Source organism: Canis lupus, chromosome 35 (genome assembly GCF_011100685.1).
Source record: "Canis lupus familiaris isolate Mischka breed German Shepherd chromosome 35, alternate assembly UU_Cfam_GSD_1.0, whole genome shotgun sequence".
NCBI lineage: Eukaryota > Metazoa > Chordata > Mammalia > Carnivora > Canidae > Canis > Canis lupus.
Genome location: NC_049256.1, coordinates 15,227,544 through 15,254,775, shown reverse-complemented (window position 1 = coordinate 15,254,775; position 27,232 = coordinate 15,227,544). Strand labels below are relative to the sequence as shown.

At 48.8% G+C, this 27,232-nt stretch overlaps 1 long non-coding RNA gene across 1 annotated transcript; it reads left to right on the top strand.

Moving 5' to 3' along the window:
- The first annotated feature begins 2,203 nt into the window (after nt 1-2,203).
- LOC119867620 lies at nt 2,204-9,448 on the top strand. Its single transcript, XR_005384164.1, has 3 exons — nt 2,204-2,425; nt 2,551-2,773; nt 8,805-9,448. It is a non-coding gene; the product is annotated as an uncharacterized LOC119867620 (long non-coding RNA).
- The last annotated feature ends 17,784 nt before the right edge of the window (nt 9,449-27,232 follow it).

Sequence of the window (27,232 nt, the reverse complement as noted above, 5' to 3'; positions counted from 1 at the left end):
GCACTCCCTGCCCCCCTCCCCCCCCACCGCCAGAAACGGACATCATGCTGTCATCTTAGCATCCTCTCAGACATGTGCTGAGGCCCTCTAAGTGTGCAACTGGGTACATCCAGAGACGGGGGGGGGCGGAAGGAGAGAGGCAAGCGATCCTTCTTGAAAAATGGATTACATTTTTTCCCCCTGCTATATCATCATCAACGTCTTCATTATCATCATCGTTATTGCAATTCTTTGTCCAAGAGTGCTGTGAGATGCACCCTATTTGAGCCCGGCCCACTGGAGCTAGAGCCAGGACAGCCCGCCTAAGGAAGCCGACAGTTAGTCCCTGGGGGATGCAGGTCCTGGATGCGGAAGGTCTAATGTCATGGGACTCTGAGAAGGTTTCTTGTCTTGACCCGGATGCTGGGGAAGGAAGGCATCCTGGAGGAAAGAAGGCATCCCCGTGCTGAATCCGGCAGGTGGTTCCCTAGGGCAGCGACTGTCTTTTTGTGTCCTGACATAGTGGCGCATGGTAAATATTTGCAGAGAGAACAAATGAAGGTTTACTCTCTTTGGTAATTTGATTGCCTCCATGAGAACACTTCTGTGGTGCATTTGCAGTACATACGTAAATATGCACATGAATCAAAACAGCTACAAGTGAAACATTAAAACGACAAGAGATTTCTGGAGGGTGAGCGCTAATGTGGGGCAAGGGGCCTCTCCTGACTGATGCCTGGTATGTCTTATCAAAACGGTAGACTTCTTATTGAGTTATGATAAGGGTGTCCAAGGCCAAGGTGTAGGGAAGAAAAATGGAGCAACGTGCATGATGAGGTGAATTGATTTCAGTGGCCTCACCAGCATGTCCAGAATTCCCTCCCTGTTTATTTTGGGAAGTACCTTTACCATGCATGGGACTAAGACGTCACCTGCCATGGGCTCCAATTCTATTCGCGTGAAAGAGGTGGTTCATTAAACCAAAGGAAAGACCACCAGTACAGAGGGATCGAAGTTCCATCAAATTTCTTCCTCATTCTTTTCTTTTTTCTTCTCTACAACTGTTTTTGGTTTGACTTCTCTCTATGATTACTTTCAGCATTTTATTTCATTTTATTTTTATTTCCAGCATTTTAAAAACAGAGATTCTCCATGTGTATCTTGGAATAGAGGAGACTAATGTTTTTCTGTGTTGCTCATTGGGCGAAGGTGGGGGCAGATTTAATATTAGCAATGATCAAGCCTGTGACTTCAGACGAGAGCCTTGGAATTGGAAATGTGTTTGGCCACAAGTCTAGATCTGCTCCCATCCCAGCAGTATTATGGCCATTTATCCTCGACCTAGATGTTCCCATTCAAAGGAGAGAGAAGAGCACAGTACATTTTGCAAAACCAATTTGTGAATCTGATAGCTAGCTTATCCCTAATATTTTTGTTTGTTTTTATTTCTAAGAATTCCCCCTAATGTCAAGTACTAGTTGAGAAGGATGCGGTCTAAAGTTCTTCGTTCAGGCCCTTTGGCTACTCATTCTTAGAACTAGAAGTGTTTAGAGCATCAGGGCACCATTACTCTACTCAATTTCTCTCCTTTGACTAAGTGACTGGTTCAAAGCCATTTGCCTTCCAAGAGACAGAGTTGGGATAGAATGTCTCTTGCCTTCCAGAAATGATAACTAATGTTTGCTGGAAATAGATAGGCCTGCCCATTATCAAAGTGGTTAAGAGTGAGGATTCCAGAGTCAGAAGGGCCTAGGTGTGAATCCTGGCTCTGTCAGCATTCGTGAGGCAGTGACATGCCCTTTCTCTTCTTTGAATCCCAAATTTCTCCTTCATGTTGTGGAAACAACGATGATAGCACAAGACAGAGGGTGGGAGATTCACATGACATGATGCAGGTCAGACATTTTGCTATGTATGGCTCCTCGCACATGGACCATCTCCAACCTAGAGCAGAAGCAATAATGAAAACACAACCAAGATGCAAACAAACTCCCCTAAACTGGGCTCCCTGTCCTTTTGGCCTGGCCGGACCGGAGACAGTTCTTACTGGTGAAGTATCTTGCTCCTGCATGTCCTTTGGCACGTGCTTATCTTTCTGGGGGAGAACATACCTGCTTATTTCCATCGAGAAAGACTTTCCTCCCCATCAGGCTTTGTCCATACAGAGCTGATGGCTAGGGGTGGGGACAGTGGGGACTGGGCCCTGGGTGAGATGCCCCACAAGCAAGAGGAGCCTGACAGGTTTGGGCAGCCTGGTGGGAAGCCCAGAGGAGGCATGTCAGGGAGGGCCTGGGAGAGCTGACCCCTCTCTGAACCCCAGCCTGTGCCTGCAGGAGGTAGTACCTCACAGTGGGAGTCATCTCCACCAGTGGGCTCCCTGCCCCTGACACAGGTCAATGGCTCTGAGGAACTGAAAAACTTTGGGAGCAGATCACAGAAGACTCTGGTAAGTTGAGCTGCTGAAGGCTTAGAACATGATTTCGCTTGCATACTGGGAAATAACTATTTGCACGCAAAATTATCCCATTTAATCCCTCAATAACCTTGTGAAATTCTGATGGTGCTTTGCAGATTGGGAGAATGGAGGCCCAGAGAGATTTAGATCACACACTGGAAGTCAAAGACATCAAATTGAAGCCGAAATTGAAAACAAATCTCATCGATTTCAAAGTCTGTCCTGTCCGTGCCCACTGACCCAGCTAAATTTTCCTTGAATACATTTTCCACCGCACTTCCCTCCCCATGTTAGCTCACCGCTGATGGGCTACGACTTCCTGGGCTTGTGAGTGTCTGGGTAAGTAAGCAGGTTCTGAATTCAGGCTGCACCACGCATGCCTATCCTGCCTGCACCATTCACTGGCCTTGAGGCTTTGGGCGAGGGAATGAATTTCTCTGTGCCTCAGTTTCCTTGTCTGTAAAGTGGGGTGTATTTGTCTGGGTTTTTCAGAGAAACAGAACAGATAGGGTGTGTGTGCATGTACATGTACATATATGAACACACACATAATCCTTTTTTTTAAATTAATTAATTAATTTATTTTATTTTATTTTATTTTTTTCACACACATAATCCTATTCGTATGTATAGGAATAGAGAGATTTGTTTTAAGGAATTGGTTCGAGTGATGGTAGAGACCAACAGCTCGGAAGTCTGCAGGGCCAGCCAACATGTTGGACACCCAGGCAAAAGCTCACGTTGCAGCCAGAGCTTGAAGGCAGTCTGGAGGCAGAAATCCCTTACTTGGGTGTGTGTGTGGGGGGAACCGGTCTTTTTTTTCTCTTAGACCTTCAACTGATTGGATGAGGCCCACCCACATTATAAAGGGTAATCTGCTTTACTCACCATCTGCTGATTTAAATGCTAGTCTCATCTAAAAAGTACCTGCATAGCCATATCTGGACTGGCGTTTGACCAAAAATCTGGGTGCTGTGACCTAGCTGAGTTGGCATATGGCGGGAGCCATCGCATAGGGCTACTCAGGTCTACTGCCTAAGTTTGGTACGAGGAATAAATGAGCGGATACATACAAAGAGCTTAGAAGTTGCCCGGCACAGGTAAGTTCCAGCTGAGTATTACCTATTGTTCCTCCCCAGAAGTGGGCATGCTCTGTCCGTCTGGGCGGCTCAGACACGTCAGTGCTGTCATGAGGCCAACGCTGCCGCCACCCGCAGGTTTCACTTCTCTTCCATTTGCTTCTTGTGGCTGCAGTAAAGTCCTTGTGCCTCCTGTGTGTGGTCACCCGCGTCTGGGAGGAGATTTATGTTTCCTGTTTCCCGGGATAAATTAGGATCCTGGGCAGTGCCTCCCGGGCCAGCCTCCGTAAAGGCCCAAGAGGGCAAACACTGCAGGGAAGGGGCGGCTGAGGACGGCCAGCCGCCTGAGATCGCCGGGCAAGAATTCCACCCAGAGAATCTTTGTTGTTGTTTATACTCGTGGCAGGAAGCAAACACATTGCTCTTTAATTTTCCTTGGCAGGGTCTGCGGCGCCGTGTGGCTGCCAGCCTGTCTGCTGGGCCCGAGCTAGGCCCCCACCTCCCCCAGCCTCAGGTGGATGGCCCCCTCCCCGGGCAAGTGCCTTGCCTGGAAAAATGCGACCCCCCCCACCCTCCCCGGAAACCCCGGGCTCTGTTCAAACCTCTGCTCTATCTCTGTGGCCCAGCTGCACCTTCCATGGCCCTTCCCTACCTGACAAAGGGAGATACCTTTGATAGTCAGGCGTGCATTGCGAGCCGCATGCATGCTCCGTTTGGAAACAGGAGAATTTTCATTTTGCTTTGGTTTATGAGGTGGGGGGATTAAAACTGGGACAAATGCAAAAGATCCTGCAGGACAATGGGAAAGGGGGAGCTCTGGGAGGAAGCCGCAGAAAGGGGGTGGGGGTGGGTGGAGGGGAGGAGGAGGTAGGAGGTGGGAGGGGGCCGACAGGACCAGTGAAAGAATAAACTAAGCTTTCATCTTGGAGTCTGATCCGTTTCTGAACCCTGATGGGAAAGGTCATGAATTTTAAAATGTGTCTCTCCAGCCGACAGCTCCAGTCATAAAACCAGCACTCTCTGAAGCTCTAGACGGCGGGCGGCGGGAGACCTGAGACGGAGGGGCCGGCCTGGTGCTGGGCAGGCTGTGCGCCTGCCGGCCTGTTGGAGGCGGTGATCAGGAGGGGGGGGGTTGAACATGCTGTCCTGGGCAGGCTTCTGAGGTCAAGTCCTCCTTCCTGCCAGTGTGCGGACGTCTCCAGCACGCCTGGCACCAGCACTTAACTTTCCGAGCAGGCCTCATGGCCCTCACCGGTTGCTTGTGTTGCTGGCAAGTCACATGGCCACCTGCCCTAGTCCCTTGTCCACCTGCCGGAGGTTGGAGCCCACCGGGGTGGGAGGTGCGTGGGAGGTAGCACTGGTGCCTTTTTCACCACTGAGGAGGGCGGATCTGAAAGCTGCTGCAGGAGGGGAAGCTGGGTGCCCCTCCCCACCCCTAACCCCCCAAGTCTCGGGGGAGGGTGAGAGTCTGCAGGCTGCAAGTGGGCTACCTGGCTGTGGGAGGGATGTGAAGGCGGCTGTTGTCTTTCCTGGACTGGAATAGGTGATGGTGACCATTGTCCTGGGGCCCTGGCCAGGTTGTCAGTGTATCCGACTTGGGGAAAGCTGCGTGCTTTTGAGAAGCGGAGTATTGTTACATCTTAAATAGAAGAGAGGCTCATCTCTCCACCCCCTGGAAAGAACCCTGAGCAAGCAGCCGTGACTTATCTGTTTGCAGATTTGGGGTAGGAAACACTGAGTTTTCTGAAAGCGAGACGTGGTGATGGAAACAAGATTGCAGACATTTCTGGAACCGCAAAGTAGCCAAGACGGGTACCCTGACAGCTTCCAAGAAAGTGGCTCCTTAGCTAAGTGGCTGAGCCCCAGGAAATGGAGGCTTATGGCCTTGGGAAGAGCGCTGATGTGCAAGCCAGTCCTGTAGAGACAGGGGGTGCTTTGGGAGCCCCATGAGAGCCCCCACTTCTCTCAGCTCTGGGTCCTGCCTGGTCCCATCTTTCCACCCCTTGGAAATTGGGAAGCTCCTCTCAGAGGGTAGAGGGGAACCAATCATCTGTGTTTCAGCAATGGGGCTCCTGAGGCTCTCAGTTTTGGGGAGACTCTTCTCAGAGGGTGAGCTGGCCAGAGCAACCTCCTTCTCATTTAAGAAAAAGATGTTTTCACTGGGCCAAAATATACCCGAGGTAAAATTTACCATCTTGACCTTATTTTTAAGTGTACAGTTCGGTGGCATTAAGGATACTCACGATGTAGTGAAACCGAGAACACGATCTCCAGAACTTTTCCATTTTGCAAAACTGAAACTCTGTATTCATCAAACAATAACTCCTCTTCCCCTCACCCCCCAGCCCCTGGTGACCACTATTCTATTTTCCATCTCTAAGAATTTGCCTCTTCTAGGTACCCTCCTGTGAGGGAATGGTACAATATCTCCCTCATTTTTGGCAAAGATTATTTTGGAAACCATCGGTGTACAAAGGCTCCTCAAAGAGAAGCAGCAAATAACAGGCTTTAGCCTGTTTATGGCAGTGCTGGTGACGGGGTCCTCAGAAGCAGGCAGCAATCTGAAGTGGTCAGACAGCAAAGGCAGCCCGGATAGGACCCCCTGAGCCCGGAAAAAGGGTGGGGTGGCCTGGCAGGTGTGTCCAACTGCAGAGAAAGACTATAGCAATAGAAGGAAGCCTTGATCTTAAAGCACAGTGCTTCCCCTGTTCGGATTTCATTGACCGCCAGCAACTTTCTGAAAATCAGACTCTCCACAAAGCCTGCCTGCAGGAGGGAAAACGAGGTAGCACGGGTTTCTCTTTGGTTGGCACTTAACGCTTGTCTTGGCAACAGTGAGGAGTGGTCAGAACGTGAACATAGAGGTCCTTTGTGAATTTGAAAACCAGCTCTTCCATGTACAAGATGCGAGGCCTGGAATGAGATCATGTCCTCACGGGGGTTCCCTACCTACTTGTGAAAACTGGAGGTGAGAGGGATCTCTGTCTCTTAGGATTAGCATGAGGAATAAGGAACATAATATGTCATATGGAAAAGCGATCTGCCGAATGCCCGGCCTACAGCAAGTGTTTGGCTATCACAGTAATTGTAATAATAATTCATTTTGATGTTACGTATCAGTCTCTTATAAGTTTGGTTAGCATGACCCATTATCCTTAAATCCAAACAACTTTACTTCTTTTTTATTTATTTTTTTTATGTTTAAAGATTTTATTTATTTATTTATTCATGAGAGACACAGAGGGAGGCAGAGACACAGGCAGAGGGAGAAGCATGCTCCCTGTGGGGATCCTGATGCGGGACTCGATCCCAGGACCCCAGGATCATGCCCTGAGCTGAAGGCACATGCTAAACCGCTGAGCCACCCAGATGCCCCAAATCCAAACAACTTCAAATTGAGTTTGGGGTATGCAAGCCTGAGGCCCAGGCATTCCTGTGAATTTGCTGGGATGAACCTCACCCTGTGAATCCCGGGAAATCAGTTTCTCCGCCTTCTGACATCTCGACCTCTCCATTCATTTCCCTTCTAAGCATCAGTGGAAATAAAGATTTGGAAAGTGGGAGCTCATCTGTGCAGGAGAAATAGTAACCCACAACCTTATTTTAGTTTGTCATACTGCAAGTGACAGATGGGTGACTTGGTGAGAAGGTGGACGGAACATTTAATGTTGCCCCCAGACAGCCAAATTCACCTGCAGTGGGGCCCACAGCAGAGGTATGGAGTGGGTCTGGTGGAGCCCAGCTGTTTGAGCACACAGGTCTTCCAGGACATATTTCCTGTCTGTCTTCAGGGGCTCTGCTCAAGGTGGTGCCAGCGGCTGTTATGGCTGCTGAGGAGGACCCTGGCAGGGGTCCTCCTGGTTTGAGGAGTCTCCTTCCTGCGGGACATGCGTGTAGCAGGGACTCATACACTCCTATGGGGGTGGCCCCCTTGACGACTCAGACCCATCACCCTCTTGACTCTTGGCTGTTGGCCCACAGGTCCTATTTGCCCAAGCCTGGGGATGAATTCTTTCTCAAAAGTCTGGTCTGCTTTTGCCACCTGGCTTCAGGGTACCCAGAGATTTTTAGTAGCAGCAAATCTCGAATCCAAAGTGCTGTGGTCTCAATCTCTGCCCTCTCAGGTGCACCAGCTAACTGTTCCTGTAGGCGTCACTCAGGCCCCAGACCCCATTTAGCAATGGGTGTGTCAGGATGGTTAGGGAGCGCCCATCTGCCCACGGATCCCAGTTGGGTAGATTAATGAATGATTATAGAGTACTTTGAAGGTTGGAGGGCTAATTATTTAGCCAGTTTCCTCCCTTCCCCCCAAACCCCTTGACGGCCTTTTGTCTCTTTTCCCTCATGGGGCATCCTTTGAAGTGAATAAGAGAGGATGAACCAGGGGTCAGTTAATAGAGCCAGCCATTCCAGATGGCCGGACCAGAGAGCCCGTCTGGATGCTGCCCCACTGCTGGAGCTGAGCTTTTTCTCGAGATTGGCAGCACCGTATAGCTTTCTTTACATCTGAGTTGGCCAAGGTTCCAGAAGACATGGGTTCTCAGGCTCCCAACTGGGCGTAATCAATAGCAGGTCTTTATTTGCTAAGGAGTGGCCTCATGCCCTTGTGTCCAGGTTTGCTCCATGTTCAACAGGAAATCCCTTATCGATTAATTCATTCTCCCTCCTCCCTCTTACTACTTTTTCCCCAGAGCCTGGCTCCCTAGGAAGAACCTAGGTAGGTTCTGCTCCCCTTCCTAGATTAGTACCAGATGGGGCAGCATGGGGGGAAACCAGTTCTGAGTGGAGTGGTGGGTTTAGGCTGCCCCATAGAGGGAGGACATCCTATTGCTTCTCTGCTCTATCCCTCTCCCAACACATCAAGATTTTGAAATGAGACATATTTTTTATTATTTTAAAATCTTGAATTGTGTATCCATTTCTAGTTGGGAGAATCAAGGAGGAAATAAATATGGCCAGTAGTGGGATAGCACTTACATATCCCTTTCCTGAGCCCAAGACCAGGTCTTAGGTGCACCTGTGTACGTATTATGCAAAGAGAAGTTTGGGGGATGAAAAATTCTGAGATAGCGTAAGTCACGCATTCATTCACCTATATTCACCAAGCTTACTGAGAGGCTACTGTGGTTGTAGAGATAGATGGCAGAGATACAAAGAGAAGACGATATTTAGTTCTGAAGGTAGGTTGAGTTTAGTAGGAAAAAAGGAAAAAAGTTTGAAAATATATAAATATGGCAAATGATACTTTGAGTGATTGTTTTGTATTTTGTTCTATTTTTATGTTCCCTCAGGTCAACAGGTAGATTGGCTCTTCGCCTGTCCTTGCCTCAGGATATTTCCAGGGCAGAAAACAGAAGCTGCTTGAAGTCAAAGGCTTTTGTAAAACTCCTAAGCTCTTTGAAGAAAGGATGCTGGGGTCCCAGGGGTAGAGGGGAGGCCTTTGAGGGCATCGGGAGGACAGAGAGAGATGACTCTAAGAGCCAGAGGCTGGGTGAGAGAGGGCTTTAAGCATGATGTAAGGGAGGGAGACAGAGAGGCCAGGAAATGTAGAAAGATCACAAGCAGACCTTGAGAGGCTGATGAGGCAGGGGATCCCAGCTTCACCTCGAACTCCCCAAATGAGACCTCGAAGCAGAGGAGCCAGTGGCCCTGGAGATCCATATGTATTGGGGCAATAGAGGACTCCAGGGACCAGGAAAAGCTGACCAGTGAGTGGAAGGGCTCCCCAGTGGTCTGGTGATGGAGGAGGGCCTGATCATTGTCCAACCCTCCAGAGCAGGTGGGCTCAGTAATGACTGTGCTGAAATTTCTGCCACCCCAGCAGGACCGGTGTCCAGAATGGGACTAACATGATTAAAATAAAAATATTCTGCACATACTGGAGTAGTAGACTTTGATGCTAAACCCAACACAATCAAAAGTGGGGGTTGGAGATACCCAGAGAAGTCAAATCCAGGGATCCCTGGGTGGCTCAGTGGTTTAGTGCCTGCCTTTGGTCCAGGGCATGATCCTGGAGTCCTGGGATCGAGTCCCACATAGGGCTCCCTGCATGGAGCCTGCTTCTTCCTCTGCCTGTGTCTCTGCCTCTCTCTCTCTCTGTATCTCTCATGAATAAATAATAAAATCTTTTAAAAAAAGAAGAAGTCAAATCTGTAGAGACAGAAGGTAGAATGGTGGTTGCCAGGCACTGGGGCAAAGGGACCTGGGGAGTTGTTGTTCGATGGATACAGACTTTCTATTTTGCAAAGTGAAAAGTTCCAGAGAGTGCTTGCACAACAATGTGAATGTATTTAACACTGTGAAACTGTGCAGTAAAAATAATTAAGATGGAGATGCCATCTCACACACATGGCTATTATTAAAAAGATCAAAGGTAACAAGTGTTGGCAAGGGAATGGGGGAAGAGGGCACCCTTAAACGTGGTGTGAATGTAAATTGGTGCAACCATTCAGGAAAACAGTATGGAAGTTCCTCCATAAAAATAGAACTACCCTATATGATCCAGCAGGCTCTCTTCTGCGTATAAACCCAAAGGATATGAAATCAGTGCCTTGAAGAGATACCTGTGTTCCGATGTTCACTGCAGCATTATTTGCAATAGCCAAGATGTGGGAACAATCCAAGTGTCCATTGATGATTTTTTTTAAATTTTTTTTTAATTTTTATTTATTTATGATAGTCACAGAGAGAGAGAGAGAGGCAGAGACACAGGCAGAGGGAGAAGCAGGCTCCATGCACCGGGAGCCCGATGTGGGATTCGATCCCGGGTCTCCAGGATCGCACCCTGGGCCAAAGGCAGGCGCCAAACCGCTGCGCCACCCAGGGATCCCTCCATTGATGATTGAATGGATAACTTAGATGTGGTATATATATACCAATATATATAAATATATATATATTATATGGATATTTGCTAAGAGAATAGATTTCAGGTGTTCTTACCACACGTACAAAAAAGATAACTATGTGAGGAGCTGGACTGTAGTCATCATTTCACTCTGTATATTCAATCATCCCATTGTATGCCTCAAATCTATACAATTCTTATTTAAAAATGAAATAAAAATGGTTGAGGCGGTTAATTTTATGTTGTATGTGTTTTACTACAATTTAAAAAAATATGGGGTTGACCCAAAGAGTGCCAGGGGTAAAGATGGAGGTAGATGGAAGTCAGCTTGTGAGGAGCCAGGGAAGCCCATCACAGGCAAGGGCCAAGTGTCTGAGATGTGAAGATATGTGACAAGAAAAGAGGTGGAGGGAAATGCACACACACACACAAACACACAAACACACAGAACCCTGGAGGGTAGAGTGGAGCACCCTGGGACAGAGGATGCAGAGCTGTGGAGTTTAGAATGCATGGCAGTGTGGGGGTCTGGGGGGAGGAATTGGCCTAGTTTGGGGTTTATCTGGTAGGTGATGGGAGCCATTGAGAGTTCTTGGCCTGGGGAGTGGGAGTGACGTAATCAGATCAGGGCTCTGGAAAGATGACCCCGGTTGCCATGTGGAGACTGGAGGTGAGCTTGGAGGCAGGACCCCATCTGCATCCCTGCTTCACTCCTTTCCCTGTGGCTGCAGAAAAGGGGCAGCTCCTGCTGCTCCCAGGAGCCCCCACTCTCCCAGCCACCCTGGAGACAGTGAGAGGACACAGGGCAGAGGAAGAGCGGTAAACAACGATAGCTCTGGGTTGCGAAAGGGTGTGTATAATTGGCCTGGGAAAATCTGCAGGGGCGGGGACTTGGGCCCTGGAGGCTGTGCAGTCCAGGCAAAGAGCAATCTGGTTGATTTTCGAGGGACTTTGGAGGGAGAGGGCAAAAATGCTGAGGGGAGATTTTTGGAGAGAAACGCTGCCTGCTATGTGGGGTGAATCATCCCTGCTCACCCCCCCTATGAAATCTTTGGTTAAATCATTGCCCCCTTCCATGCTTGTGGTGTTCACCCCCTCCCCCCGCTTCCCCTCTCCCTCCTCCACCCCTCCCTTCTTCTCCTGTCACTGATGGAAGTGGAGTATCTGCCTACAGATGGCTCAAGGTGAAGTCAGAGGCTGAGTAATCCAAGCCCATGCCGCATCCCCTCATTCACGCTGTTCCTGACGCCTGGGATGACCTTTCCCTCTGCCTCTGCCAGGCAAAATCCAACCCACTCATCTTTCAAGTGTCCTCGCTTCTGTGGCAATTTCTGTGCCGCCTCCCCTCTTCTGACTCCTAGGCGGAATCGCAATTAATCACCACCTTGAATTCCCACAGAGCTTCTCGCATCCTCCTGTCATCATGCATCTCTCACCTTCTTTGGGGGATGGGGCCTGGGCCCTAATTCATCCAGGTTGTCCTCTCTCCTGCCCTGCAGGAGCGCAGAGCCCCACCTGTAGCAGGTGCTCGGGGCCTCGTGTGGAACAAGCGAGCGAATGAAAGGATGGGCTGACGGAGGCCGGATTAGGCAGGAGAGGACAAGACTCCCCAAGAAGAAAATGAGGTAAAGAATGAGGAGCTGGAGCAGAGAGATGGAGTTAAATGATAACCTTCCTGGAAACACCCTTCAGAGAAATGTGATTTACATAATTAAAATCCAAATAACTAGGAGGATGGATAGGGAGCCAGTTAGTAGGTAGAATGTAGAGACGGGAAGCGTGGAGCCCAAGACAACATCGAGAATGGGGGTTAGAGACACATTTGAGCTAGAGTCATCAAAGCCCGAAGTTGGAGGTAGGAGACATAGAGCAGGAACAGGGTAGACTCAGGGTAGAGGCAGAGGTGGTAGTGGGGGATGAGGGTGGAAAGAGGGAAGAATCGCATTAGTAAAGGATGCTGGGGTGTGTGTGGGGGGGAGAGAAACAGAATCCATGCCCTCAACTCAACGTCAGGACCAGCGGGGTGATCGCTTGTAGCGGACTGGGCCTAAAATCTAAAGAGGCGTCTGTACCTCATTGCTGAGCAGAGAGGAAGACCGGGTGGGAAAATGGGGAGGACGGACCCAGAAAGGACTAGAAACACGGCATAGAAGCTCAACAGTCGTTTTTTGTGTGTGTGTGGGGGGGGGGGAGGAAATGATGGATAATAATATACTGTAGAGATAAATTAATAATACTAAGCTACCTCACCAGGGTGTTATGAGTGTTAATTAATTAATTATTGTTTGCAAAGCACTTTGAAGGTGGAAAGGCTCTATAATTATTATGAATAAAATGTCAGAGATAATAATCCAGCAGAATGTGGTGACCTCATCAGCACCTCATTTGCATGGCACGAAGTAGAGCAGATTCAAGGATCCTCTGCCAAGGGGAAGACCTGCTGGGGACAACAGATGCCCGTCTCAACGCCCTGCCTTCTCCTTGCCATGTCTTTCTGTCAGCCCCAACGCTGCGGCCTCTGCTCCCTTGGCAGCAGGTTCATGAGAAAGCGTGTGAGGTAATATTTTTGATGAGTCGGAAAGCTGCCTGTGGAAGAAGCTGACTCCTGGATGGCTCTAGGGGTGGGTAGCATTCTAATGTTCTAGGCCTGACGGGCGCTCTTTACACAGAACGGCTCCCATTTTGCCGCCTGTTGTGTTCAGAAGAGGTGAGAACCATGGTGGTGTGGGCTGCTCTTCTGGAGCGGGATGGGCATGGATGGTTCAGGGAGGGAGGGTGGGGACTTCTAGGGACGGTGGCATGCCTCCAACGTGTTTGCTCAGGTTTGGGGGAAATGGCAATGCACAGACCTCATTGCTGGCTCTTGGGAGCTGCCATCCTAAGTTGGGGGAGGACATGATGAAAACAGACAACTCCCTGTTTATTGAGGAAACGTGTTGGGGGTAGTAAAGGCTGAGAAGACGATCATGGTAACGCAAGGCAGTAGTAAGGAAGAGCTGCACAAAGGGGGCCTATCGGAGACCCATGCTGGGAAAGCATGCATGGCTGATGTGAGGTCTTGGAAGGATTAATTCTGGAGAAGAGATGTTTGGGGACAGTCGCTTTCACTTCTTCCCTCCTTGACCCCAACCCCACCCGCAGGCTGGGATGACGAGGCAAAAGAACGGCAGACTATTTACCAACCGTTGCCTGTGTGTTAGGGAAACACACCAGTGCTGCCAACAAATTCCATTCCTACAAGGAGAAAGAGGGAACACAATGGCGCCATTGGGTGAGGGTTATCAGAGCTACGTGTACACAGGGGAGCCCAAAACGTCTTATCCAGCCTAGAGAGGCTCACATCGATTTATACCAGAAAGATAGAAGGACAAACTCTGATACTTCTTATATCCCCTTAAGGCAAGAGGACTCACTTGATTTGTCTTGTGTGGACCTTGTGAGAGACCCCCGAGCTCATTCCGGAGCTATGTTATCCACAGTCCAAGGGTCATAAGACCCACGATCTTGCATTGTAAAATCAAAAACTCTGAGCTTTTTAATAGAGGTCAAGCATATCTTCAAGGAGACACCCTAAAGAGGTCCTCAAAAGTCTTGTCCTGACACCTGCTGCCATTCACTAACCTTCCCAATCAATTAAATGAACAAGGAGTTTGACGAGACATACGTGTCTGGGTGAACAGTTGGTTCCTAGCGCCCCTGTACCGTCACTGTGATCTCAGGGAAAACAATACCCAGCTTCAGGCCACCTTTGGCTCAACAGTGCTTCTCAAACATCAGAATGCTGTGGTGGTCTCCTTAAATTGCAGCCTACTCTCTCCCCCTCACCCCCAACCCCACCGCTCCCAAGTGCTTAAGATGCAGAAAGTCTCAGGTGGGGCCCGGGAACTTGCATTTTTCACAAGCTCCCAGGTGCTGCTGCTGGTGGTCCAAGCTCACCACTTGGAAAGTCACCGATTTGAGAACCAAGGAGTCTGCCTTTGGAGGAGGTACCAGGAGAGGGAGGGCAGAGGGCAAGAGAGTGGCATCCGGATAAGGAGAACTCAGAGCCCAATCAGGCATGATGGGGAGCTGGGAAGTGGGGGTGACCTGTGGTCGGGACGTAAGTCTTGTCTCTATTCTGGGTGTGAACCAGCTCTTCCACCTTCCATATTCCTGCCCTGGAGCAGCAGCACCTGCAGGGAAACCCTCTCTGCTCTGCAGCCTCCAGAAATATCAGACGGTTGTCCTCCTCCTGCACCCTGCAGGTGTTTCTTTTTTTTTTTTTTAATTTTTATTTTTTATGATAGTCACAGAGAGAGAGAGAGAGAGAGAGAGAGAGAGGCAGAGACACAGGCAGAGGGAGAAGCAGGCTCCATGCACCGGGAGCCCGACGTGGGATTCGATCCCGGGTCTCCAGGATCATGCCCTGGGCCAAAGGCAGGCGCCAAACCGCTGCGCCACCCAGGGATCCCCTTGCAGGTGTTTCTAAGGTTGGGGATGTGCTCGTTTCCCGAGGCTGCCGTAACCAAGTACACCTGCCCCGTGAACAACACGGGTTCAAACAGCGGGGATCCACTTTTATGCAGACTTCTTTTTCATAAATACGGTACAATGCTGTAAATGTCTTTTCTCTTCCTTACGACTTCCTTAGTAACATTTTTTCCCTCTAGCGTACTTGATTGTAAGAATGAAGTATATTATGCAGTTAACGTGCAAAATACGTGTTAATCACGTGTTAATATTATTTTGTTAACGTGCAAAATAACGTGTTACGTTATCAGGACGGCTTCTGCTCACCAGTAGGCTTTGAGTAGTTACGTTTTGGGGGAGTCAAAAGTTATATTCAGATTTTCACCTGCTTGGGTGGAGGGTGGCCCTGACTCTCGGAGTTGTTCAATGGTCAACTGTACTTCAATCTGAGTGGCTTAGAACCACTTATTGGGTCATGGTTCTGGAGGCCAGAAATCCAAAAACAAGGTGTCAGCAGGATTGGTTCCATCTGAGGCCATGAAGGAGACTCTCTTCCAGGTCTTTCTCTCCTGCTTCCAGTGGTCTCGGGCCTTCTTGGGCTTCTGATGATCTCCCTGTATCTTCCCTCTGTGTGTGTCTGTCTCTGCATCCAAATTTCCTGCTTTTATAAGAACATCGGTCATGGGATTAGGGACCACTCTATGGACTTCATTTTACCTTGATCAACTGCAAAGATCCTCCTTCCAAATAAGGCTGCATTCAGAGTCCTGGGGGTTAGGACTTCACCCTCTTTCGCGGGAGGGACACAATTCAACCTCTTACTAGTAGATTTTCTTCTCCCCCGGGATGGGTTCAGGTTCCTGCCCGTGGGGCTTCGGTTTTCACCTGGGTGCAGGGAAATCGGGGTGGAAGGCTCTCTCCCGTGCGAGCAGGAGCCCACTGTCTCTCCCCACGGAGCTTGTGTTGAAGTCTTACATAGACTTCATCTCACCAACGGAGATGTTGGTGGAATTACTTTCCTTTTCCATCCTGGTCCCGACTCCCGCAGCTTGGTGCTGCTGACCACAGAACTGGCCATCGGGGTCCCTGTGGCAAGCCGGCACAGACGGCCAGACTTTCAGGGACCGGAGGACGAGTGGGTTTGAGAATCCAGGCCCCAGTCCCTCATCTCTGAGATGAGGGTGACAGCACTTACCAACTAGGGCTGTCGTGTGCGATGCGATAGTCTGCAGACAGCGCCTGGCACAGAGGGGTGCTCAGTGCATGTGTGTGTGTGTCATTAATAACCGGGAGCTCCACGGAAAATCTCACCCCGAAACTGCCCTAGAGTGCCGAGCTCTGAATTTGCACCGAGTTGGCTCAGTTCCTCCTGACTTCTTTCCCCGCCATCCCCCCACCGCGGCGGCGAACCCCGCAAGTCAACGGCTTTGAACTGGGACTTCAAAGAGAAGCCAGCTCTGTTCTTCAAACAGGTTTATAAAGAGATTTTGATACAAGACAACAATACTTGTCAGCAGTGCCCAGTTATCGTCCTTCCCTTTGTAGTTTTATTAGGAAATAATTTCCCAGCTGGTGAGGCTCCTGCTGGCACGTCTTGTTTCTCTATTTGCGATTGGATCTGCCCACCGGAGGGGCTGCCCCTGTGCAGCGGCAGTTTTGCCAGCTGGGTCCCCCCACTCCCCCTTCCCCAGAAAGACATCACCGGAAGGGGCTCTGCAGCCGATTTACCATCTGCCCCTCCCCTCCTCCTCCCCCTCTTTGTAGCAAAAATGCAATTTGTTTGACCTCTAGGGAGGTTTTAAACCTCAGCCTCTTAATTGCCCCCCCTTATTATTATTATTTTTTTTTTAAGAGGGAAGAGAAAGAGGAAACCATGGCCAGAAAATACAATTTAAGCTTTCCTTTCTCCCAAGCCCTGAATTGTAGGCTGGCGGTCAAGAGTCCAATAGATTAAAACTCCAGGGCCCGGTTCACTGGGGGTGGGGTCGGGGGGAGGCAATCAAGCAGGGCCTCGTTGCAAGGTCCAGCTTTTCCAAGCAGAGGGAGGCAGTGGTTTTCCAGCAGTGGTTATTCCTTCTTCTTTCCTTGCTGCTTTTTCTTATAACTCAGAACACGTGACAAGGAGTCTGCTATTCTGTGCCAAGCAGGTTCTGAGACACGGAAATGAGGAACACCGGGGTCCTCCGGTTACATTTCGTAGCATGGGCCGGGTTGAGCTGGATTGAGATGCAGACTTCTCTGGGACTCTTCCTCGGAGGGCTCTGTGCCATAGCAGAGGAAGGCTCCCTTGGGCTCTAGGAGCAAACTACTTCAGGCCCACTTGCCAGAACAGTTAGGGGTGGCTCTGGACCATCAGCTACAACGGGAGGCAGGATCCATCAGAGCGGGTGGTTGGGGGTGGTGAAGATTACCTGGTGGTTTAGAATGGGGCCACTGGGATGCATTTCCACACTAAGAAGAGGGGGCAGATAGAGAGGGAGGGAGGCTGAAGACCCAGATGGGGAGAAATAACCAATGTAATATGAGGACATCTACTGGGGGTGGGTTGGGGTGGGTCAGCTCAGCAGGATTTAGAAAGTGAGAGGCAGAAGTTCCTTAGACGTCATTCAGTTCAGAGCCCTCATTTTATCTGATGAGATTCAGTGGGTTTGAGAACTTTCCTAAGGTCATATGCTGATGAGTAGGGGTGGGGAGCATGATCTTGAACCCAGGTCTGCTGGCTCCCAGGTGGGGACCACAGTTCTGCAGGATGTTTGCTGCATCCCTGGGGATGGAGAGGCTGTGGCAGACTGAGCAAGGCTCTCTGCAATTCCTGGCCAACTGGGTGCTGGGGTTGGTTCCACTGCCCTTGGTGTGTTGAGAGGAGGGGGGTCAGTGCAGAGGGGAGCCTGGGGCGGTCAAGGGTCACCTCAAATCTGTGCACAAGGAGAACACAGCGGGATGGGAGTCACAGAGCTGATGCTGCTCCTGACTCTGAAGTATTTTGCTGACTCAGGATCACTCACCTTCCCATCCACATTTCCCACTGTTGCCAAAGCAAACAGTGAAGGCCTCCACTGAAAAGCCACGGAGTCGGAATTGACCTAAAAGCTTGTTTCTGAGCAGAATGTGCCAGACCACAGGAACACAAGTAACCTATTGGTTATATTGTCCAGGATCCGTGCCAGTGTTATCGTACCCATTGCACAGATGGGGTGACTTAAGTGGAGAGGTGGACGCTTTCCAGAGATACATCCGAAGGCAACAGTAAAACCCACAGTTCAACGTTTGTTATGCTCATTCCCAAATCTTCCTCCTGCTGACGACCGTGTTTCCATGGAGTGTGCGGAAAGCACTGAGCAGGACGGTAAGAATAGACTGTAGGCCTTTCTTCACGAAGTCTGGCTGGGGTCTGCTGGGCCTCAACTCCAGCCACTTATATAATTTTTTGAGGCAACCAGTAAAAAAAAAAAAAAAAAAAAAAAAATGAAGCTATAATAAAATGGTTGTAATATATTTTATATGTCTGAAATTAGGGGATGGCAAACTGTGGTTTGCAGGCCAAATCTGGCCAGCAGCCTGTTTTGAACAGCCTGTGAGCTAAGAATGATTTCTACGTTTTAAAAGGGTCATAAAAAGCAACCCCCCCCCAAACAAAGAAAAATATGCCACAGAGACTCTACGTACCCACAAAGCCTGAAATGTTTGCTAATTAGCCCTTACCGAAAAAGTTTGCTGACCCCTGATAACAAATGAGTGATCTTATCACAAAAAGACCACCATGTGGTGTTGCATTATAAATAAGATGAGCATAGGATGTATTTTTTTTTTTTTTAAAACACATTCATTGTATACCAAAAGCAGTGTGGCCTTGTAATGAGATATAAATTTCAAGTTGTTTGACCACTGCTATTTATTCCAGTGATGCCAGTTAATCTCATTATATTCACTTGGACCTAAGTCCCCGATGAATCACAAAAGCCTTTGGAAGCCTGAGATTTGGCCACACAGCTCTCATGACCTCCAGTCTGGGGTAAACCTGCTCTGGGTTTCCTCTGAGTTGGAGAGAAGAAGCTGTTACCCAGCAGGCCTCCCTGTAAGCAGTCGGCATTTTCGTTTGCTTGGCCTGGGTGGTGAAGCTCGTCCATCTGTAGGGCTAGGGTCCTTCCTCAGTTTGGGGGGGCAGCTGAGCTGCGGAGCACAGGACACGCGGCTGAGTCCGCCGGGCCTGTGAGCGATGGACACACTGACTCACTGGCCCAGCAGGTACCCCCAAAGCCCGGCGATGTCTGCTGGAAATCAGCCGGGGGACTGGGTCCCTGCAGGCAGGGTGAGCTGTGTTTCCCTGCTGGGCAGAGGCTGCCAGCGTGCTCTGGAACCTTCCCCCAGAGATGGCCAAGACACGCAGCAGCTGGCCAGGGGCAGCCTGGGCCCCGCACGCAGCGTCAGGGTCCCGTGCGGGTCACTGGGTTGGCTCTTCTGGGAGCCAGAACCGGGGAGGTGACTCTCATAGGGTGGGATTCGCATCCTGGCTCTGCCACTTTGTTAGTCAGGTAGACTTGGACCAGTGACCTGATGTCTTAGATCTTCAGCTTCCTGATCTGTAAAATGAGGTAATAATAGTCGTACCTCGTGGGGTTTGGAGGATGCTGAAAAAAGATACTGGATGCGAAACAACAACAACAACAACAACAACAACAACACAAACCAACAGACAAAAAGGCAGAAAAAAAAAGGAGTGCAAGTCACTGGGGTCTGTTCTATTCCATCCTCTAAACATTTGGCTTGTTTCTGCATAAATGCTTCATTCATGGCCTGAGGGTCATCTCCAGCGAGGATAGTAAGGATGAGAGCAAGAGATATTGTGAGGGAGAGAGAGAGGGAGAGAGAGAAAAGGAGGAAGAGAGGGGAAGAGAGAGAGGGAGAGGGAGAGAGAGGGAGACAGGGAGAGAGAGAAAAGGAGGGAGAGAGGGAGAAGAGAGACAGGGAGAGAGAGAAAAGGGAGAGAGGGAGAGGAAGGAGAGAAAGAGAGAAAGAAAGTTGGAAAGAAAGGAAGAAAGCAAGCAAGCAGTTTGCAGTGCAGAAATGGTACAGGAAAGAGAGATTCTGGAGAAAGAAATGCGACCGAACAACCCAAAGTTAACCAGTACTTCTTAGGCCCTGGCCCTGGCAAGAATCAGAGCAGCAGCAGCTGGCCGGTACCCAGTGATCGGCAGCCCGAGCATCCTCACTCCCTTGCCAGGGAACATTGCTTGGTTGTTTTGTCACCTCGGGCAAGTGGCTGAAGTCCCCTGAGCCTCATCTTCCTCGCTTGTGACCTGGCACAGCAACAACACTGATAAACACCCACAAGGCTGCCACGAGCACTCACTGTTGGCCTCGAGGCCGGGCTCTGAGTGCGGGTGAGGACCAGGCGCCTCCCTATGTGGCTCTGACCATAAGTGGGGGGTAGGGGTAGGCGGTAGGACTCCACGGGGAGCCCCGCGTGCCCCAGGTCACCACTTAATGGTGCTGCGTGGAGGCCCGGACAAGGTTTCCCTTTGTGCACAACCAGCAGGTCTGTGCGGATCGAGTTCCATCAGATGACGACAACCACAATTCAGAAACCCCGAGTCCGCGTCCCTGTAGCCAGATCCGAGCAGTTAATTTCCCGTTTCTCTGAGAGTTTGATTACTTCTGCTTTTGGTTGAGGAAAAGTCAGTTTTGAAAACACCCCTTGTAATAGGTGTTTCAAAAACACTTCGACATTGGTATGGAGCCTATTAAATTCTAACAGCTCTGCTGGCAGGTAAAAGCACATTTATGGTCTTCAAGAAAATAACCATACTGTCTGCCTTCTGGACTTCTGGGCCATTCTGGAGAGATTTCATGTTTAAGGTCAAGGAGGTTGGAAGGGTGGATTTCATTTCTCCAAATCACTCTCCTCATATTAGCCTTCTATGCGGTAGAAATTGTAGGATGGCTGGTCTGCCTCTAGCGGACACTGGTCTTGCTGGAAATCCACGGCGCCCCTTCAACCAACTATATCTGCTTTCTTATTGTCACCACCTCAAAGGGATTGTGTTACCTCTGGGCTTGTCCTAGTCGAGCTCTGCCCAAATATTTGAATGTCCAAATGCTGTTGAAAAAAAAAAGATTTTAACTCTGGGATTCCACAGGGTGGAAAGTAAGGCTATTGGATTGTGCAAGTAAAGATCTCAGGACCAGAAGCTTTTGCTGAGGGAGAAGGATCTAGAATAGAAGATGGAGAGGTTAAAGCAAGGGTTCGGTTCCTGGGAGATGGGAGAAGAAGGAGAGGAGGGGGGAGGGGAGGCTATGTCAGACAGAGGCAGGGAAGGGAGGGGTGCATAGTGAGCTGTTGGTGCTCAGTGTAATCTATGGCCCTTTGCTGGAAGATCCTCTGGAGTCAAGGCTTTGGAACCACTGGATTCCAGAGCCACAGGACCTGGGGGGCAGTGACGTGTGAACTGGGACATGTTGGGTCTTAGGAAGTGCATCCTGGGAGACTTTGTAAATGGTCTCATCCCACACGTTGACCTGTGGTTTGGAGACAGCGACGCAGCAAGGCACGGTCTGTCTGAACACCAGCTGAAGTTTTCAGCATGGTGTAGAGTCATGAAATGATGTCAGAACTTCAGAAAATGTGTTTAGACTAGATTCTGTTTGACTTTGTGGGAATTCAGTTCAAAGAATCCGTAATTTTTTCATGTGGCTAATGTCATTGATTTACAAAGAATTCTTCTCCCAGGCAAACATAAAAAGGCATAAAGCCCCATAATCAAATGCCTGCTCTGACCACAAAGTCAGAATGTCTCAAACCATCTCTTTCATGCACACAGAAGGACACATCTCTCGGCAGCCACTGAAAACTTGCAAAGTAGATTTTCCCCCTTTATCCCTTCCTGATGCTGCTGTCTTCTGAGACGGAGGAGTGACAGGAGAAATTCAGAGTCAACTCTTTCTGCCTTGGGAGTGTCCTCTACTGATTCAGAGAGGGAACGGATGTCTTTCACCCATGTCAGGTGTGTCCAGAACAGACAAAAGGTATCACCTGGCCAGTGTGAGTAAAGAATGAGGTTGGAGGAGGAGGTGGGTTCCTTCCTGTTTCTGCTTCTCAGAGTCAAGCTGCAACCACTGTCACGTTCACATATGTGAGTCTGATGGTTTTAGAGGCTCCAGCTCTGTGAGGTAAGATGGAGCCAGCGAGGCTGCCCAAAGATGCTCTTCTAGATGGCAGAGGGGCAGGCTTTCAGGTTTCTGGCTGCCTTCCAGGAATTGCTGACATCATGTTGGCCCTGCCCATTCTGCAGAACTCACTCATCTCAAACCAGGTCATGGTAGGCTGGATAGTGACCCCCAGAATATCTATATCCTAACCCTCAGACCCGTGAATGGTATCTTACCTGGAAAAATTATGAAGATGTAATTACATGATAGACCTTGCAATGGGGTGGGGTGGGGAGGGAGATTATCTTGGATCGTCCAGGTGGGCCCTCAACACAATCACAAGTGTCCATCTTGACTATAGGAGGCAAGTCAGCATGAGGACTTGCGGAGAACGGAGTGAGCAGCCATAAGCCAAGGAATGCTGGCAGCCGCCAGGAGCTGGAAGAGGCAAGGAAGAACTCTTCCCAGGAGTCTCCAGATGGATCTAGCCCTGACAATACCTTGATTTTAACTCCATAAGATTCCTTTCAGACTTTTGGCCCCAAGAATAGGTAATAAGTAAAAGAATAATAAAGGAGAATAGGAACAAGTGATAAGAGAATAAATTTCTGTTGTTTATAAGTCTTGAAGTTTGTGGTGATTTCTTATAGCCGGTAAGAGGATACTAGAACCCTGTTCTCTTGGGAGTTGCTGAGCGTGCGAGTACATATCTCTCTGGTTCTCATCTGGCTGCTAGGGGCCACTAATGGGCTGCCTGCCGCACGTGGAACATACCAGCAGCGTGTTCTTAGGGAGACGAATGCACGTGTTCCCCATCTGCATGCTCAGGCCATTGCTCAGAGGAGAGCTCTGCCAAGAATAAAGCAGAAATGAGCAGATGACAGCTCTTCCAGTAGAATAAATCAGTATTTGGGCTCTGATATGTTTACGCTGGCCCAGGTAGATGGTTGAGTTGTTCAAGCATATCTTAGAAACAAATCTAATTATAAAACTCCTAATAGCAGGAAATTCTCCCCAAATCCAAAAACCGAGTGCCCCAAAACATTTGGACAGTCTGTCAGTAGGTTTTAGAATCAACTACATTTGAAGATGCCTCCTAAACCCTGCTCACTTCTGTCCAGGGAGATGCTTGGATTTTTTTTTTTTTTCCCCTCCAGGAATGTCTGTATTTTGGTGAGGTAAGAAGCTGGCCACAGCAGCTATCATGGTGCCTCTCCTTCCTTTTTATAGTTACTTTTGCTTTTTTTTTTTTTTTTTTAAATTCCTGGTCCACATTCACTTCCCAACATCCCATAAAGCCACTGGCACTGTATTTCATTCACTAAAGGGCTGCATGATTAGCTCCCTGAGTCACTAATCTGTATAGTTGAGTCAGGACTACTGTCCATCTTCCCATCCTGGCAAGCTCCTTCCTCACCATGTGCACACTTGCCTCTCAGAGATGCCATGATCCTTCTTGCTTGACAGAGTCATTGAATTTCAGAGTGAAAAGGGACTTTTATTAAGCACATCAATTCCAACTACATTGAAATAATGAACCCAGGGCTCAGACAGTCTGGAGGAGGAGTCACGGAGCCCAGAACCCACAGTTGAAATGCACACCCTGGGCAGTTCTGAGACACGTAGTATGTGGGCTACTCTTTTTGAAATGTTGGCGAGACTGGGAACGCAATGGGGTGCCAGCAAGTAGTCGCACCCTTCGTGTTTGGGAAATTCTCCACGACAGCCACTCTCGTGTCCCCTCTTCTTCATTCCTGCAGAAGTAGAAAACAACCTGGAGCAATCTGCCTCTGTGGGCATGTGCTTGGCAGATCTGTAGTTGGGGTTTGTTAAACCTGGGACCCCCAGGAAAACGTGGGTGCTCACCACACTTAGGTGAAGACAGTGAAATGGCAACAACACTTCATTGACATGCGAGGCTACCTGGAGAAGGGACAAGCAGCCAGGCGAACCACAAAGATCCATTTAGCCAAGGCAGAGGATGGGCATTTTTGATGAGAGCATTAACCTTCTCTAGGCTGGCTGTCATTTCCAAATGACAGCTGCGTGCATGGCATTTCCAAGGAGTCTTTCATCTCTAAGAAAAGAAGGGGAAGCAAGGGTCATATCTAATATATTAAAAGCAGAAAGGAAACCTTTAAGCAATTTGGTACCCTTTGGCCTGTGGGTTTTTTCCAAAACCCCACTGAGGTGGTGTGGATTTTAAAATCCTAACCTGGGAGATGTAAGAACAGCTTCAAAAAAACTAGCTTAGACCTGCCTTTAGGATGTCAGGAAACCGTGTGCTCTTATGGTTAGGGGATGCACTCTTTTGGGAGTCAGTGAGGTCCAGAATCACTTAGGATTCCTTTGGTTGCAAGTGACAGAAAGCCAAGTTGGTGTTCTCTTTATTAGAAAAGGGGACGTATGTGTCTCAGGTATCTGAACAGTCTCCTTACAGACATAACGAGAGGCACGGGTGAGCACAGAAGCTCTGTGATGTAACTGAGACTCTAGTTGGTCTCTCTCTTCCTCTGTGGGGACTCTATTTTCTTGGAGGCTTCCTCTTTCTGCCTGCGACTGCAAAGTACAGCTTCTAGGTTCAAACTCAGTCACTGTGAGACTCTGCTTCTCTGTCTGCTAACATAGAAGTCTGGGAATTAGATCCCCTCAGTCTTAATTGGCCTATTTTGTCATCTGTGCGACAACTGCCATGAAGGGGGTTTTGACCCCTGCCCCTCAAACTCTAACGTGTATGTGAACCATCTGGGAGTTTTGTTCAAAGATGCATGCTGCCTCAGAAGGTCCCAGGTGGGACCTGTGATTCTGCATTTCTCATAACCACCCAGGTGCTGCTGCTGCTCTTGATCCAAGGACCACATTTGGAGCAGCAAGGACACGACTAGACTTGCTGGCTTAATCGGGGTGGTACTTTCTATCCCTGTAGGCTGACCATAGACTCAGATCCAAATTAGGACAAAAGCCGAGTGTTGGGGTGGACATGGGGGAGAGCCTTGCCTCACAGCAAAATGTAATATTGATGCCACAGGAAGAACGGGGTTGGCTTCTGGGGCAAAGCAAAAACAAAAACTGAAACAGCCCCCACCCTCACATTTCCACTGTGGACTCTCTGGGATGTTTGTTAACCGCAACGTAAACGGAGTGCCTGCACCTCACTTATAGTCCCCAAAGCCATGAAAGAAATGACTCTTAGATACATGACAAAAGATAAACCTTTAAAAAACTTGCTCATAATTATCATCATTGCCTTTAATTATTAATTGAGGAAGGACTAGCATGTGCTTGATGTGGGCCGAGATTTTGTTTAAGCGCCAGCCCAGAGAGACCTGGAAAGGAAACCAAAGAAGCATGAATTATAAATACAGATCCTGCTATAAGAAGCTGATGGAAGCATGAGCTTCTGGAATGAGAAGGGGTCTCGAGGCTGAAGCTCCGGAACTGCAAAGTGGACTTAGTGCACTACCCGGGAGCCTGTACACGGCGGCGTGTTAATGCTTGTTAGGGAACCATGGTTCACGCCGCTCACCACGGACAATCAATGCCAAGGCAGGAACCACAGCTCTGGGAATCTTCGGAGGCACTTGTATTTCTTTGACTCCGGGTATATAGGAATTGAAAAATGACTCCCAGAGTTTCGTTTGGTACTTAATTGCTTTGAACATCATGGAAAAGACGTAGGTGGACCTGGGGTACTATATAATTAGTTGATAAACTACGACAACCAGACACGCAAGCCTGGAAAAAACATTTATTTAGAATGTGGCATTTCAGGGGATTGGTTGCATAGTGGAGATATTTGAATATCAAAACATAATACATAATAATAATAGCCACAACAATCCCAGCTTGATGGAGGCTCTGTTGGTTATAGAATGTTCTAGTTAGGTTACCAGATGGAGAGTTGGAATCAGGCTCATTCTCTGGTAATTTGAGAAATGAAGGCATCATCGCTTTTGGCCTCTGACCACTGCACCCATCCCTTGTTTCTCAGCATCCTGATGCCTTCTGGCTGTGGCGAGCCATCCCTCCGGCCCTCTCCCTCCTTGCTCCCACACCCTTTATTTTTCTCTCTTCTGGAACCTAAGCTGTTAGTGTTTTGCTGCTGGGAGGCTTGGCATTGTGCAGGTTCCCCACATGTATCTTTATCAGGTGAGCCCTGGGCCATCTCTTAAATCCCTGTGGTAGGAGGATGTCGAGGCATTAGCCACAGCAGATGAATTGTCAAGGAAGCTTCTAATGTTGTAGATAATATTTTTGGAGTGATTCTCTTCTATCCTCAAACATATCCTGGTTTCCACTGTAGAAAAGTTAAATCAGGGTCTTTTTTGTTGTTGGAATTCAGCCAGGTAGGTGGTTCTAGAACCTTCCCTCTACAGATTCTGAGTGCTCAGACATCCAAGCTCTGGGAGACCGCCACCTACCGTCATTCTCAGGCTGCTGCCCTCTGGCTCCCTTCAGCAGAGGTGCTTCCCACTCCTGCTGGAGTCTCAGCTGTGCCTCCTCCCACCCCCATCTTTTCTACTGAAAATTCTCTTTCTCCATAGACGTCCCTCCCCAGTTCCTCCTTCTTCCTTCCGCAGGTATTTTAAAGGGTCTAATTCTTGCCCAGAATTAAGTCCATCAGGAGATACAGAATCAGATCAATGCCCTATGCTCAATTTGGGGTGATAAGTTAACAAGAGGAAACAATTACAGAACAACTGTGAGTCATCAGGCTCTGTGATACTAACTCTAAGTGCGACCTTCCAAAATACACAAGAAATATGTGATCCCACAGACGTCCACCCTGCAGTGTGCCCCTCTAGCATCCTGATGGCACTTATCACACTCTCTGCTTTACCTGTGGATTTCCCTTGTTAGACAGGGACTGCCTCCTTGGCCAGAATTGTATCTGCCCCTTTCACCTGCTCATTTCCAGCAGCAAGCACAGTGCCTGGCCCATGGAAGTGCTCAAAATCCATGTACTGATTTCGTTTATCAATTCACCTTTTCTGGCCAAGCTCTTCTGCTTTTAGAGTAAAAAATTCATTATTGAATTTTTTGAATTTTTGAATTTTTTGAAAAAAAAAAAAAACAAGCACATTTTTAATCGGTTCAGAGTCTAGAAAATAAAACTGAAAGGAGGAGGGATTCACCGAAATACTGAGATACTAGGGGATCCTAAAATTCTACATAATTAAAAATTAAACTATATATTATTCTTTTCCTCAAGTAAATTTTTTAGTGGAATACAATTGTGTGCACAGATTACATATATACAATCTGATTACTTTACAA